Source organism: Amblyomma americanum, chromosome 8, assembly GCF_052857255.1.
Source record: "Amblyomma americanum isolate KBUSLIRL-KWMA chromosome 8, ASM5285725v1, whole genome shotgun sequence".
NCBI lineage: Eukaryota > Metazoa > Arthropoda > Arachnida > Ixodida > Ixodidae > Amblyomma > Amblyomma americanum.
Genome location: NC_135504.1, coordinates 155100655 through 155113672, shown reverse-complemented (window position 1 = coordinate 155113672; position 13018 = coordinate 155100655). Strand labels below are relative to the sequence as shown.

The window sequence follows — 13018 nt, the reverse complement described above, 5'->3', positions numbered from 1 at the left end:
GGTAAGCCCAACTTTATGGTCGCTAAGCGGTAATGGGTACTTGGTAAACACTTCACTTTTCAAACTGACGACTACTTTCGCAGGCACTCAGGAGATGAAAACACTGCTAAGTTAAAACTGCAGTAATAATAATAATTGTTTTTTGAGGAAAGGAAAATGGCGCAGTATCTGTCTCGTATATCGTTCGACACCTGAACCGCGCCGTAAGGGAAAGGATAAGGGAGGGAGTGAAAGAAGAAAGGAAGAAGGAGGTGCCGTAGTGGAGGGCTCCAGAATAATTTCGACCACCTGGAGATCTTTAACGTGCACTGACGTCGCACAGCACACGAGCGCCTTAGCGTTTTTCTTCCATAAAAACGCAGCCGCCGCGGTCGGGTTCGAACCCGGGAAATCCGGATCAGTAGTCGAGCGCCCTAACCACTGAGCCACCGCGGCGGGACGGACCTCTACGGTCGGTGACGGGAGCGGTCGTATACCGCGTCGGCTCCGTGACAGATCGCAATCAATTGCGATACACCAACTTTTCCCCCTGCAAGCCTGGTATCATCGTCCCCAGGAACCTCAGCGGCACCAGTCTACACCACGTTTGTTAAGCTGGGGCCAATTTTTGACCACTTTTCGGTCATTTGAAGCTTTCGTCACGCCGCGGTGGTGCTAAGCCTAACGGCGCCGGGGCCTGCGATGGCCCCGGTCAGGGATCCCTCGGCTCTGGCGGCTCCAAATCAAGTCACCGGATACGACCCGCAGTCCTTGCAGATCGTAACAATGGATACTCATCAATCCGAGGATACGACTCAAGGCGAGGATCCTCTACCAACCGAGCACGATTACCTCCAAGATATGGTCCGTGTCTGGCGCGGAAAGAAGAACGCGGCGGCGGCATCGAGGGACGCTGGTGCTGGTGCCACCCAGCAACAGGCGCCGGCTAGCTCTGCGCATACGCAGGGCGGGAGTGCGCTGAACGCAGCCTCGAAGAGCTCCAAGCAACTCCAGTGGCGGCCGCAGAACACACCGCGCATTAAAAAAGATGACATCGTCGTGGTGCTGAAACCAAGAAACACGGTCGACCTCAAGGCAACTTTTGGTCCTGGACGAGCCGGCGCTGCAGTCCGCAGCATCCTCGCGGACGACGCAAATGCTGGACTTGAGGTGTGACCCATTTGGGACCAAAACGTCCTTGTATATGCACTGAAACCTGTTGACGCCGCAGAGAAGCTACTCCGGGATATTGTGCTGCCCGTAGGGGAACGCGAGCTACCGTTCCGGGTACGCCCTAAACTCTCCAGTGCGTTCTGTCGAGGCGTCGTGACTGTTTCGCCAGACGAAACGTCCGAAAGCGTTAAACGAAAACTCAGTGCGGAACAAAATGTGGTGTCTGTGCGCAAGCTAGGGGGAACCCCGGTTGCGGTGATCACCTTCGCGGGGACCAAGGTGCCACGGACGGTGTTGTACAGCTACGAACGGCTCCCTGTTCGCCTGTACAAGAAAACAGTGCCAGCATGCCACCGCTGTGGCACAGTGGGCCATCGGGCCGATGCGTGCCCGCGACCGCAGCCGGGCCGCTGCAAACGCTGCGGAGTCCAGGTTCCCGATGCCACTCCTGACGGCCCGGCAGAACATGACTGTGTTCCGAGCTGCCTCATCTGCGGAGGCGGCCACCCTACCGGAGCTCCTGGCTGTGCCGGGCGGTTCCGGAAAGCCATCAAACCGAGCTCCCCATCCGGATCCAAACCGAAGACAAAGACGGGGCTCAAGCAGGCTCCTCCGCCCAAGGCCAAGAAAGCGCCAGCCGATCAGGAAACCAAGGCCAAACCCGGCACATCGAAATCTGTCAAGTCCGCGACCCAGGCGGTGTTCCCGGTCCTCAACGCCGGGGACTTCCCGCCCTTGGCACCCGTCCAACCACAGGTGAGCAGTTGGAGTAGGGCAGTCTCCGGGCCCCCTACCCGTCCCTCCCCTACCGAATCCGCCCTATAGCAGCAGGTAGAGGAGCTCAGGCGCCAGAACCAAATTCTAGCGCGCAAAATTCAAGAATTAGAGGCCAAACAGGCCGGGTCATCCGAACCAATGCAAGAAGCTGAGCCAGATGACGAGGATGACGGATCATCCGTAACATCTTGCCTCACTAGCGTCTCACGGCAGTGCGGGGGCACGGTAGTCTCGGGGACACGATGACATGGCGCTGCAGTGCCTAGAGGCACTGCAGCGCCAAACCGAGCAACTGGAGGAGCAAGTGGCGGCCCTCCCGAATCAAATCATGTCAGCAGTCCGCGAGTCCTTCCAGGACATGTTCAAGGCAGCTTTAACGCAAGCACTTCCCGACCTTATGGCCCAAGTCACTGACTCGGTCCTTAAAGCCGTGCAGCTCTGGGTCAGCACCCAAATTAAGAACGCCACTAGCTGCGAATCCCCTCACCTCAAACGTAAGAGAGCCTCCCGCCAGGCAGCGGAGGAACATGGTTCAGGCTCTGCAGCTGGTGGGTCGGTGCGGCCAATCGCTGGGGTTGCGCTGGCTCCCGGCCAGAGCTAGTCCGCTCGCCCGTAAATAAATAGAACAAAATGGCTAGCAGATCTAATAGGAATGATAAAAACCTTGAAAAATTCCAGATCATCATCATCATCATCATCATCATCATTTATTGAACCCTTAAAGATCCCGTTAGGGACATTACATAAGGGGGGGGGGGAGACAGTGATGTGAAACGGTCACACAAAGGCATGTAAGCATAAAAAAGCATTAAAAAAACAAGAATAACAAGTTTGACGTGAAATTAGCGTCAGGTGATTCAAATAGAACAGAATATACATGGCAAAGCAGTAGTATATAAATTACACATTAAAAAGTACGGAAATTAAATAAGTGGGAAAACACTTGTGGGGGGGGGGGGTGTCACAATAACACAAGCAGTTCAAATTGCACGCAGAGCATCGCGAGGGAAGTAGCTATAGTTGGATCAAGTGGTCTTTTATTAGCTGCCTAAATCTGGTGGGATTAGTTTCGATGACAACGGTTTCAGGAAGATTGTTCCATTCCTCTATGGCGATGGGAAGGAAAGATTTGATGAAAGCGTTGGATGAACCATGCAACCGCTGAATGCTAAGGGAGTTGAATAATCGGCGAGATGAGCGTAAGGGAGTGGATAACAAAGTCGGGCGTAGTGCGGGGAAGTTAGAGTATAGTTTGTGGAAAAGACAAAGAATTGATACTTTTCTGCGGAATGCTAATGGTTCAAGGCCGAGAGACGATTTTAGGTTGGTAACGCTGTGTCGGGACGAATACTGCGACGTTATGAAGCGCGCTGCCCGATTCTGGATAGCTTCGAGCAGTTGTATTAAGTAGACCTGGTGAGGGTTCCATATTGCTGAGGCATATTCCATTTTAGCGCGAATGAATGTTTCGTATGTTTGTTGTCTGATTGGTGCAGGGGACATTGATAGTGATCTTCGGATAAAGCCAAGAGCTCTGGAAGTGCTTGCGCAAAGTTTGATAATGTGATCTGACCATGTTAATTTGTTCGTTATTTCGACGCCAAGGTACCTGTAAGAATTCGTTACTGACAGCGCCACAGAGTTCAGGGAGTACTGGAAATTAGTAATGGAACGTTTGCGTGATATGTGCATGCATTTACATTTCGAAATATTAAGCTGCATGAGCCAGTCGGAGCACCATTTCTGTATTTTATTTAGGTCGTCCTGTAATAATTCCTGGTCAGTGTTATCAGATATGCGGCGATAAATGACGCAATCATGGAACTGCAGGGGTTTCAGAGCTTGGAAAAAACGGTCACAGCGCCAGCTCTACCTGCAGTTCCTAGGAGACATGCTGGCACTTATTGCCCTGCAGGAGCCTGGCATAGACGCTAAATTATCAGGCTACAGCACCTTTCAGGGGGGCGCCTCTACGTGCATCTTGGTGAATAAAGCTTACACCGTGGTTCAGGTCGACTTAGACTTGAGTACCGAGCAAGAATATACAATGGTCCGGGTACTGCATCTCAGACGCCGCGACCCGTCAATACATATCCTCAACATATACTGCCCTCCGCATAAGCCGCGCGTAACCTTTAAGGAAATCTTCCTTCGCGCGATACAAATGGCAGCCAAAGAGCCTCTAGTGATCGTTGGAGACTTCAATGCTGCCAGCCTTCATTGGGGTTACCACTTCGAACAGGCAAGAGGACGTAAGCTGGCGGAGCTCATCTCCACCCTCAGCCTCACGTTGCTCACGGACCCGGCGTATCCCACCCGAGCGGGGAATTCGGTAACCCGCGACACGTGTCCCGACCTTTCGTTAAAAATGCTAGAGCGGCTGCTTGGGAGAACTTGGGAGATTCTGTAGGCAGCGATCACCTCCTTCTCCGGATTACACTCATGGCGAAGGCAGCACGCAAAAAATGGGGTCAGGCCAAGCTGACCGATTGGCACAAATTCCGAAATCACACTATCCCTCCCGTACTATTTTCCGGCGGCTACGCGGAGTGGGCTAACCACATATACAACATTCAGAAACAACACGTCACAACACTACAAACCACCGAAGAGATCCCCGCAGTGGACACCCACCTCCTGCATTTGTGGGAGGCGCGCCGGAGCTTAACTAAACGGTGGAAAAAGCAGAAAACTAATCGCAAATTACGCGACCGCATAGCCAAACTCACAGAGCAGGCTGCAGCGTATGCTGCCGAACTCTCAGATTCAAATTGGATAGCACGCTGCGACGCCGCAGCTCATCAGATGAGCTCGAAGGGGACGTGGCGTCTCTTTCGCAGTCTAATCGACCCCTCCCAAACGAGAGGGGAGACGCAAAAGCAGCTCCGGCGGGCTCTGCAAGGGTATCAAGGTACGACGGCGCAACTTGCGGACACTCTGTGCGACAGATATCTCTGTCGTACGGAGGACCCGCCTGGGCCTGAGTACATGTACTCTGGCAGGCCTAATGAAACACTTGATGCCCCTTTTGAGTGGCACGACCTTAAGGCGGCCTTAGCAAAAATGCGCCGGGGTACGGCTCCGGGACGGGATCACATAACAGTGAACCTGTTGGCGAACCTACCGGACCCAGCCTACCTCCATTTATTAGAATACATCAGCCAGATCTGGGACGGGCGTCCACTCCCTCCCGAGTGGAAAACGTCACTTGTGACGTTTATCCCTAAAACAGGTAAGGCCGTGAATACGGACAACCTGAGGCCCATATCACTGACCTCATGTGCGGGCAAGCTTATGGAGACGATGGTTCGGGATCGCCTTTCTCCATACCTGCAGAGTAAGGGCGTCTTTTCAGTCACCCTGTTCGGGTTTCGCCCCCACATGTCTGCACAGGATGTCCTTCTCCAGCTGCACAGGGATGTAATACGACCCACAACTATGCAACACAATGACAAAGCCATCCTCGCCATTGACCTGAAAGGGGCTTTCGACAATGTTAAACACGGAAGCATCCTGGCCAACTTGAGTTCTACCGATTGTGGGGCTAGGGCCTACGCGTATGTAAGAGATTTCTTGACTAATCGCCAGGCCTTCCTTCTGATTGAGGGCGAGGAATACGGCCCTTACATGATGGGAACACGGGGTACCCCTCAGGGAGAGGTGTTATCACCGCTCCTGTTCAACATAGCTATGATGCGCCTCCCAAGCCAACTGGCCCGGGTGGAAGGCATTCAACACGCGTTATATGCAGATGACATTGCAATTTGCACCACTGAGGGGAGCCTTGGGGACATGGAGGCCCGCCTTCAGCAGGCCGCTTCCATAGTCGATGCGTATGCTATGGACTGTGGGCTCCAATGTGCTCCAGCGAAGTCAGAGGTTCTGCATGTTAGAGTGAACCCAAAGGATAGGACAGCAATTCACATCTCTCTGTCAGGAGGTCCTATTAGAGAGGTGGAGGAGCTCCGTATTCTGGGCCTTTTCATTCACCACAGACTCAGACCGGACTCCACCATTGTGAAACTCAAGAGAGCAGGCGAACAGGTAGGGCGTATGATCCGCCGCGTTTCCAACAAGCGGGGCGGTCTGCGGGGCAGGGACGCGCTTCGGCTCGCCTATGCCTTCGTGACTAGCCGGATCCTCTACGCCGTGCCATATCTCCGCACTACTAAGCTAGACGAGGCGCGAATAGACGCCATCATCCGCAAGGCAACTAAGCGAGCCCTGGATCTCCCGGTGGCTACCTCTAATGCCAAACTGAAGGCATTGGGGGGTGCTAAACTCCTACCAGGAGCTGCGGGAGGCCCACCTCGTGAACCAATACACGCGGCTCATGCAGACGGCCCCTGGGCGCCGCCTGCTAAACCGCTTACACATCCAACACGACTGCACTCCAGAGGAGACGGAGCGTATCCCGGTACTGTGGCGCCATATGCTATGGGTCTCCCCGCTCCCCCGTAACATGGACACCGACATGCACGAAAACGGACGACAAGCGCGGGCTCGGGCTCTTGAGAGACAACACGGCTCCCGACCCGGTGTATATTATGTAGACGTAGCAGGGCCGTCGCCCACGGGATTTTACACGGCCGCTGTTGTTCACCAGGAAATGCACGTCGATGGACTCTCTTTTCGAGCCCCGAATTCAATGCGAGCCGAGGAAGTAGCGATAGCGCTTGCTGCCGCCCACGCCAATTCGAGAATCATCATTACGGACTCCCGAAAAGCATGTGATCATTACTTGGCTGGGGAGATCTCCTCCTTAGCTGCTTGCATTCTAAGACGGACTGCCACTGATCCAACAGCGAAAAGAATCATTTGGGCTCCTGGCCATCAGGGCGTACGAGGTAATGAGGCCACTGACGCGGCTGCCCGAGCGCTTATTTACCGGGCTCCTCATCCCAGCTCTTCTGGCTCGGAGACTAACCAGCCGCTGCTGCGATTCAGGGAAATAATAACGCATTATAGCGACAACCACCGCCTTTTCCCGGCCCCTGCCAAGGGGCTGAGTAAGACGGAGGAGCGAACCTAAGGCGCCTGCAGACAGGTACTCTGCTCTATCCTGCAGTCAAAGCATTACGATCCTAACACGGATGGGCGATGCCCGCACTGTGGGGAGACCTGTGATATCTTCCACATGGTGGGGGCAAGTACTCAAAATCCCCACCTCCCCCCTTCCCCTACCCCTTCCAGAGAGGCATGGGAGACTGCCCTCCTCAACTGCTCCTCGCTTGAGTCCCAAAGGGCTCTGGTGAAACGGGCGAGAGACGGTACATTGTCATGCGATGTCCCGGAGTAAGGACGCCGACCATGTAGCGGGGCCACTCTGTGGCTCCCAAACTCTATTGCAGTGATTAAAAGTTTTCACCACCACACGCGGCGTGTCAGATGTTTCCGTTTTCTCCCCTACTTGGAAAAAAAGAAGGTTTTTGAGGAAAGAAAATCGCGCAGTAACTGTCTCGCACCTCGGTGAACCCCTGAAGCACGCCGTAAGGGAAGGGATAAAAGGACGGAGTGGAAGAAGAAATGAAGAAATAGGTCCCGTAGTAGAGGGGTCCAGAATAATTTCGACCACCTGGGGATCTTTAATGTGCACTAAATCCGCTGGTTTGGGGGAAAGAAAAGGCGTGTAAATGGGTCAGTGGACGCCTCAATCGTGCTCTGAGGTACTGTGTGGCGGTGGTGTCCACCTGCAAATAACCATGGTTTCGCACAATGTTTCCTGCTTAGCAATGCTGTACAGCCAGCCATTTTATATCAATATTTTTTATAACAATTGTTAATGAAGATCGTTTTTCATTTATTTTGTAAATACTTTCATCGAAACAAATCCGCAAATTGCTACAAGAAGTGTCTTGTAGGGGGTATTTCGGCATTGTGGGCGCTCTATGTCGCCGCGGTGGCTCAGTCGTTATGGCGCTCGTCTGCTGACACGAAAGACGCGGGTTTGATCCCAGGTGGCGGACGCATTTCGATGGAAGCGATTATCTAGAGGGTCGTGTTGATACTGTGCGCTGTCAGTGCACGTTAATAAAGCGCAGGTGGTTGAAATTTCCGCACCCCTTCAATGCGGCCTGCCTCATAGCGTGAATCGCCCGTAAACCAACCAAACGAGACGGCGCTACGTCATTTCCCAATTTGGGGGACAGAACAGGAAATGCGACAGGAGCTACTTGGACCCCTTATGCTGCAGGCACTGTCTAAAGTAGGCACTGCTTTAACTTGCACGGACTTCACACAGCACAAGGGCGCCTTTTACGTTTCGCCTCCATCGAAACGCGGCCGCCGCGGACGGGTTCGAACCCGGGTACTCCGGATCAGTAGCCGAGAAGCTCCCCTAATTTTACATGCCGTTTGGATGGGTGTGAGAACTCGTGGTGATTGTTTATTTACGGATAGTTGGAGTAGTGATTGTCGTGTTTTATTGTGTGATGTAGGAACTGGTTGCTATCTCTATGTGTTGTGTAGCCTGCTACAGAAGGGTTCTCCAAACGTGCAGTGTGTTTCACCTGACACACATTACCACGGGCAACTCATCACGCGAATCATCATCACGGGCCCGTAAATGTGAGTGATTTCCACCTGCTCAAGAAGGTGAGAACAAAATGAGAGAGAAACAAAGAACAGGGGGCCAACAGCGCCAAGCTAGCGCCTCACTTGGATATGTCTGGACAGTGAGTCCGACCCCCCGCACTTTTGACGCTGAAACGCCCATGCCTGTCTTTAAGCGTCATCAGTAAGTGCAAAGGAAAGTTGATTAAAAATGTGGTTGCAGATTGTGTTGGGTGACAAGATCTAGTGAATGAGTAAGACTACTGATTGGCGGTTACTGCGCCACATAGCAATACCCTAAAAAAATTACTCATGTGACCTAGCTTGCTACGCGGTGACGTCATTGAATGACTGTCATTTAATAGAAACTTTTAGCTGAGCGTGTTTACATTCCGCTCCGCTGGTAGTTCCCCAGCGGAGCACCAGCGGAACGTAGCGCGAGTAAAGAGTTGTAGCGCAGCGTCTAAAACGCCCGAATGAGCGGAGCAGAGCGGAGTGCTGTGCTGCTCCACCTGTCGGTGAAAAGCGGAGTTACGCTGAAACGAATATGAATCGCGCTTGATATTTCTGTACTAAAGTTGCTAAATAACGGCATTTTTCGTGTTTATGATATATATTTAAACATTAGAGGTCGTTATTATTCAATTTAAAGTACGTCACCTTTGAAAAAAAAAAAAACATTTGGCGCTGTGACGGTCAAGTCAAGGCGAAGCCCCAGGCCGCAAGCTGTTTTTTGGTGCGCTGTGTGTAAACCAGTGCGAGTTCGCGAGTTACGACCACATTTTGCCTCCGCCACAGCTATATGGTAAATTCTAGATGCCGAAGAGCATACTCCAAGAACCGCTGCTCTTGTCACAGCTAAAGTGGTCAGAGATAGAAGATCTGCTGTGTCTTGAAGTGTTTGGTGAAACGCGATGTGACCCACTCTCTGTGCGCGGGCTTCTGAAAATTTACGATATCGACAGTGGTGTGTTCAAGACGCATTTCAGATTTGAGAAGCATGACTTGCATAGGCTGCAGAGGGCCTTATTAATACCCGAAGCTGTGGTAACTCCACAGACGGTGGCAGTTCCCGGGGACGAGGCCCTGTGCATAACACTGCGGCGGCTTGCATATCCGAACCGGCTCTGTGATCTTGAAGACCTTTTCAGGCGACACAGCTCGACCCTATCGTCTGTGAAACGCGGTTTTTTCATTTGTTAGATGACCTGAACAACCATGCCTGGTTGAACCTGGACTCGCTGGAAACGTTCTCTCAGGTAAGCCGTAAATAGGATAAGAGTTTTGCGAGTCGATATTTCTCACATTTTCATTCTTTTTTCAGGCAGTTCACAAAAAAGGAGCCCCGCTTAAAAACTGCGGGGCGTTCATAGACGGCGCGGCGCGGGCGATATGCCGACCTTCAAGGAACCAAAAGGTTTATTTTAGTGGCCACTAACGCGTCCACGCCCTGAAATACCAGTCAGTAATGTGCCCAAATGGAGCAAACATGATGCTGGTAAGTAACTGGCAAGCATAGCCGCCTCAACAAAGCGTTGTTTATCATTCTTTCTTCACTATGCCTGGTGCTTGGAAACAGGCAAGGTTGAACGTCGTCTCATTATACAATTTATTTTCCTTCTTCCAGGTAACTTCGGAAACAGCAAAGCATATGCAAAGTTGGAAAAGCTTGTTCAGGGGCTCAACTACGTCATCTACGGGGACCCTGCCTACCCTTTGCAGCCCCTTCTGCTGAAGCCCTATGGCGGTGGTTCCTTGACCCCTGAGCAGCAAGCATTCAACAAAGCTATGAGCAGCGTGAGGCAGGCAGTGGAATGGGGCTTCGGTAAAATTGCGAGACTTTTTGCCTTTGTAGACTTCAAAAAAAAAATCAGAAGCTTTACCTCCAGAATCTGCGACGCATATACAAAAGCAAGTGCACTTCTCGCGAACTGCCATGCCTGTTTGTACAGCGCCCAAATTTCTCAGTATTTCGGCCTTGCGCCACCACCTCTAGAGGATTACCTTGCCCCTCAATAGTGCTTCATAACACCACGCAGTTGCGAAAACGAATAGTTTATTTCATAACTGTGAAAATATAAATCAAGATTATAATTATTTGGTTATGGATATTATTGATGTTGTGCATTTAGAATACTAGCCAGTTTTTTGTTTTGGTCATCGAACATTTTTTGCAATTGCTCAAAGAATTTCTGCTGGTTTGCTTCCCGAGAGGATGATTCTAATTGAAGCTTTTTTTCTTCTAGCTCCAGCTTGCGTTCTTCTAAAGCAAGGCGGCACTCCTCGTTTTCCACTTTCCTCCTCTCAATTGCCAGCTCCTTATTGCGGAGGTGAAATTCATTTTCTCCCTCATTGTGAGCTGCTGGAGCCCCATGCTTTGTAGCCCTCGAATTCCTGCAAAGTAGACAAGCAAGCTAATTTCGGCCGTTAGTTCAAGCGAGTTCATGCACTGTGCGATTGCTGTGTAGTATTATGCCATAGGACAAGCACAGATCCTGTGATAAAGCATAACTACTCTCAAACCAGCTTCTTGTCATGCAGTTCGTATTCGACTGATTATGTGTTCTATGGTTTCAAGCATGTATTTATGTGACACCTAGCATTTAGGTTAGTGTTTTCGTGCCTAACGTACCCTGATAAACAAATTTTGTTCTTGTGCATTTATTCAATATTTCTATATCTATTCATGAAAGAGATGGGATTTGTTTCCAATTCTGTTAAGCATTCGTGTGATAAAGAAACATTTGGGTTATGAACTGCTGCGCCATGGCAAAATATGTTTTGATTTCTGCATTCTGTCTTCCTACTCAGGCAAGGTTCTTACTGTTCATATTTGTGGTTTTTATGCATATGTTTTAAAGGTGTCAGGAATGAGTCTCAATACATAATCATGGTTTCGTTATAGCCATGAGCAATAATTTGTACTGTAGGGTTACACGAAGAGGGCTTTAGTTCTACTTCCGCAAATCAACGGACAAAGCTGCCCAAACCCTACGCATGTCAACATTTACCTGTGTACACTTATAATGCATTCCTGAACACCATTCCGCTCCGTGTGTACTGTACGTGGTAAATAAACATTCCTAAAGAACTTGCCTTTACCCATGGCCGGCATAATCTGTTGCCTAGTTGCAGGCTGGCGCTGATCGTTGTCGATTGATGATGGTGCTGAGGGAGGATGCTCTTGTTGTGCTGACATGACTTGGCTCTGCTGCTCCTGGCCACCATCCATCCGGTCCCGCTCATTGTCACTGGTAGCTGCAGATGGTCCCAGCACAAGCTCCTCATCGTAAACGCTGAGAAACAGCTGGGCTGCTGGCGATCCTGTTTATAATGAATGAAAAAAGGAGGAGGCAAAATCATACAAGCAGGGTTGCCAGATTGGGCTACTGTTCCTCCGAGTTGGCATTGAAATTTTACATTTGTCTATGCGGCTATTTTTGGAATACATTTTTTGCTGTGCCCATGTCAATATAATTTGTTTTGTAATAAATATTCTGAATGTTTTCGTACACCCTTTCTCTACTTTGCGCCAGTGTTTGAAACTGTTTTCTCCGTTGGAGCCCTGTTAGCGGATTGCAAACGATACTAAATTTTGTCTCGGCGTCGGGATATACTGGGCAAGTGTCCTGTGTGGACGGCCCAACAGCCTGTAGACAAAAATGAAGGTAGAACATGCGTGCTTCTAAAGTGTGTGTATATCGTTTCCTAGAGCTTGTCTGTCATCAGGCGGTCAATGTGCTACCTCCACACTGACTTGGCTGCTATTCTAAGGCAAGAATTCATGTGTACGAAACGTTCAAGTGGATTACACATTCTCCAAAAGGGCAAGAGAAGGGGGCAATGTCCCTCATTATCATTTGGGACATACCCCAAGGTGATGGTGGCACATCTTGTGAGTGCCATCTTGTCGCACAGACACCTACCAGACTCAGTGTGACATGATGGATCAGCATTGCACCTGCCTTGCATTGAATCATGAATCAATAAGCTGCACTGAAAGCCCACTCTGAAGCAATGAAAAGTAAAGAACGCTGCAAGGCAGCAAGAGTGCATATTAAGCGGTATGTACACTGATGAGCAAAATCTACTTTTTGTTCCATTTTTCGGTAAATTTGAGTGAATGAACAAGCTCATTCAATGCGAGGCCCTGGCCCCTGTCGGGCTAAAGGAGAAATTCATCTCTTTTGTGAAAAAGTTAATGGCAAACATTTCAATAGCTGCACCTACGCAGGACAACTGAGCGAAATGGGAGCAGCACATACATATTAAATATCAGTGCATGGGAATTCTTTTCTTAACAGCCTCGAAACGTCTCTCAGCTTCTCTAACAAACGTTTTCTGTTGGATAGGCACCACAACTTTATTTTTGTGTGCACTAAAGAGGTTACCCCTAGCCTAAAGCTTTGGAGCAACCTGCGCCTTCCTGGATAAAAAACGCAAAGTACTAAGTGATTTTTCTCTGGCACTCACTCAGTGCTTTTATAACTACAAATTCAATATATGCAATACAATCCGATGATTGCCAGCCATAAAT

General features: G+C 50.3%; 1 long non-coding RNA gene and 1 pseudogene across 1 annotated transcript; both read left to right on the top strand.

The window, feature by feature from the left end:
* Positions 1 to 681: 681 nt before the first annotated feature.
* Positions 682 to 2530, top strand: LOC144102790 (uncharacterized; annotated as a pseudogene).
* A 7131-nt stretch (positions 2531 to 9661) lies between these two features.
* LOC144100737 (uncharacterized) lies at positions 9662 to 10417 on the top strand. Its single transcript, XR_013307825.1, has 3 exons — positions 9662 to 9740; positions 9806 to 9979; positions 10109 to 10417. It is a non-coding gene; the product is annotated as an uncharacterized LOC144100737 (long non-coding RNA).
* Positions 10418 to 13018: the final 2601 nt, after the last annotated feature.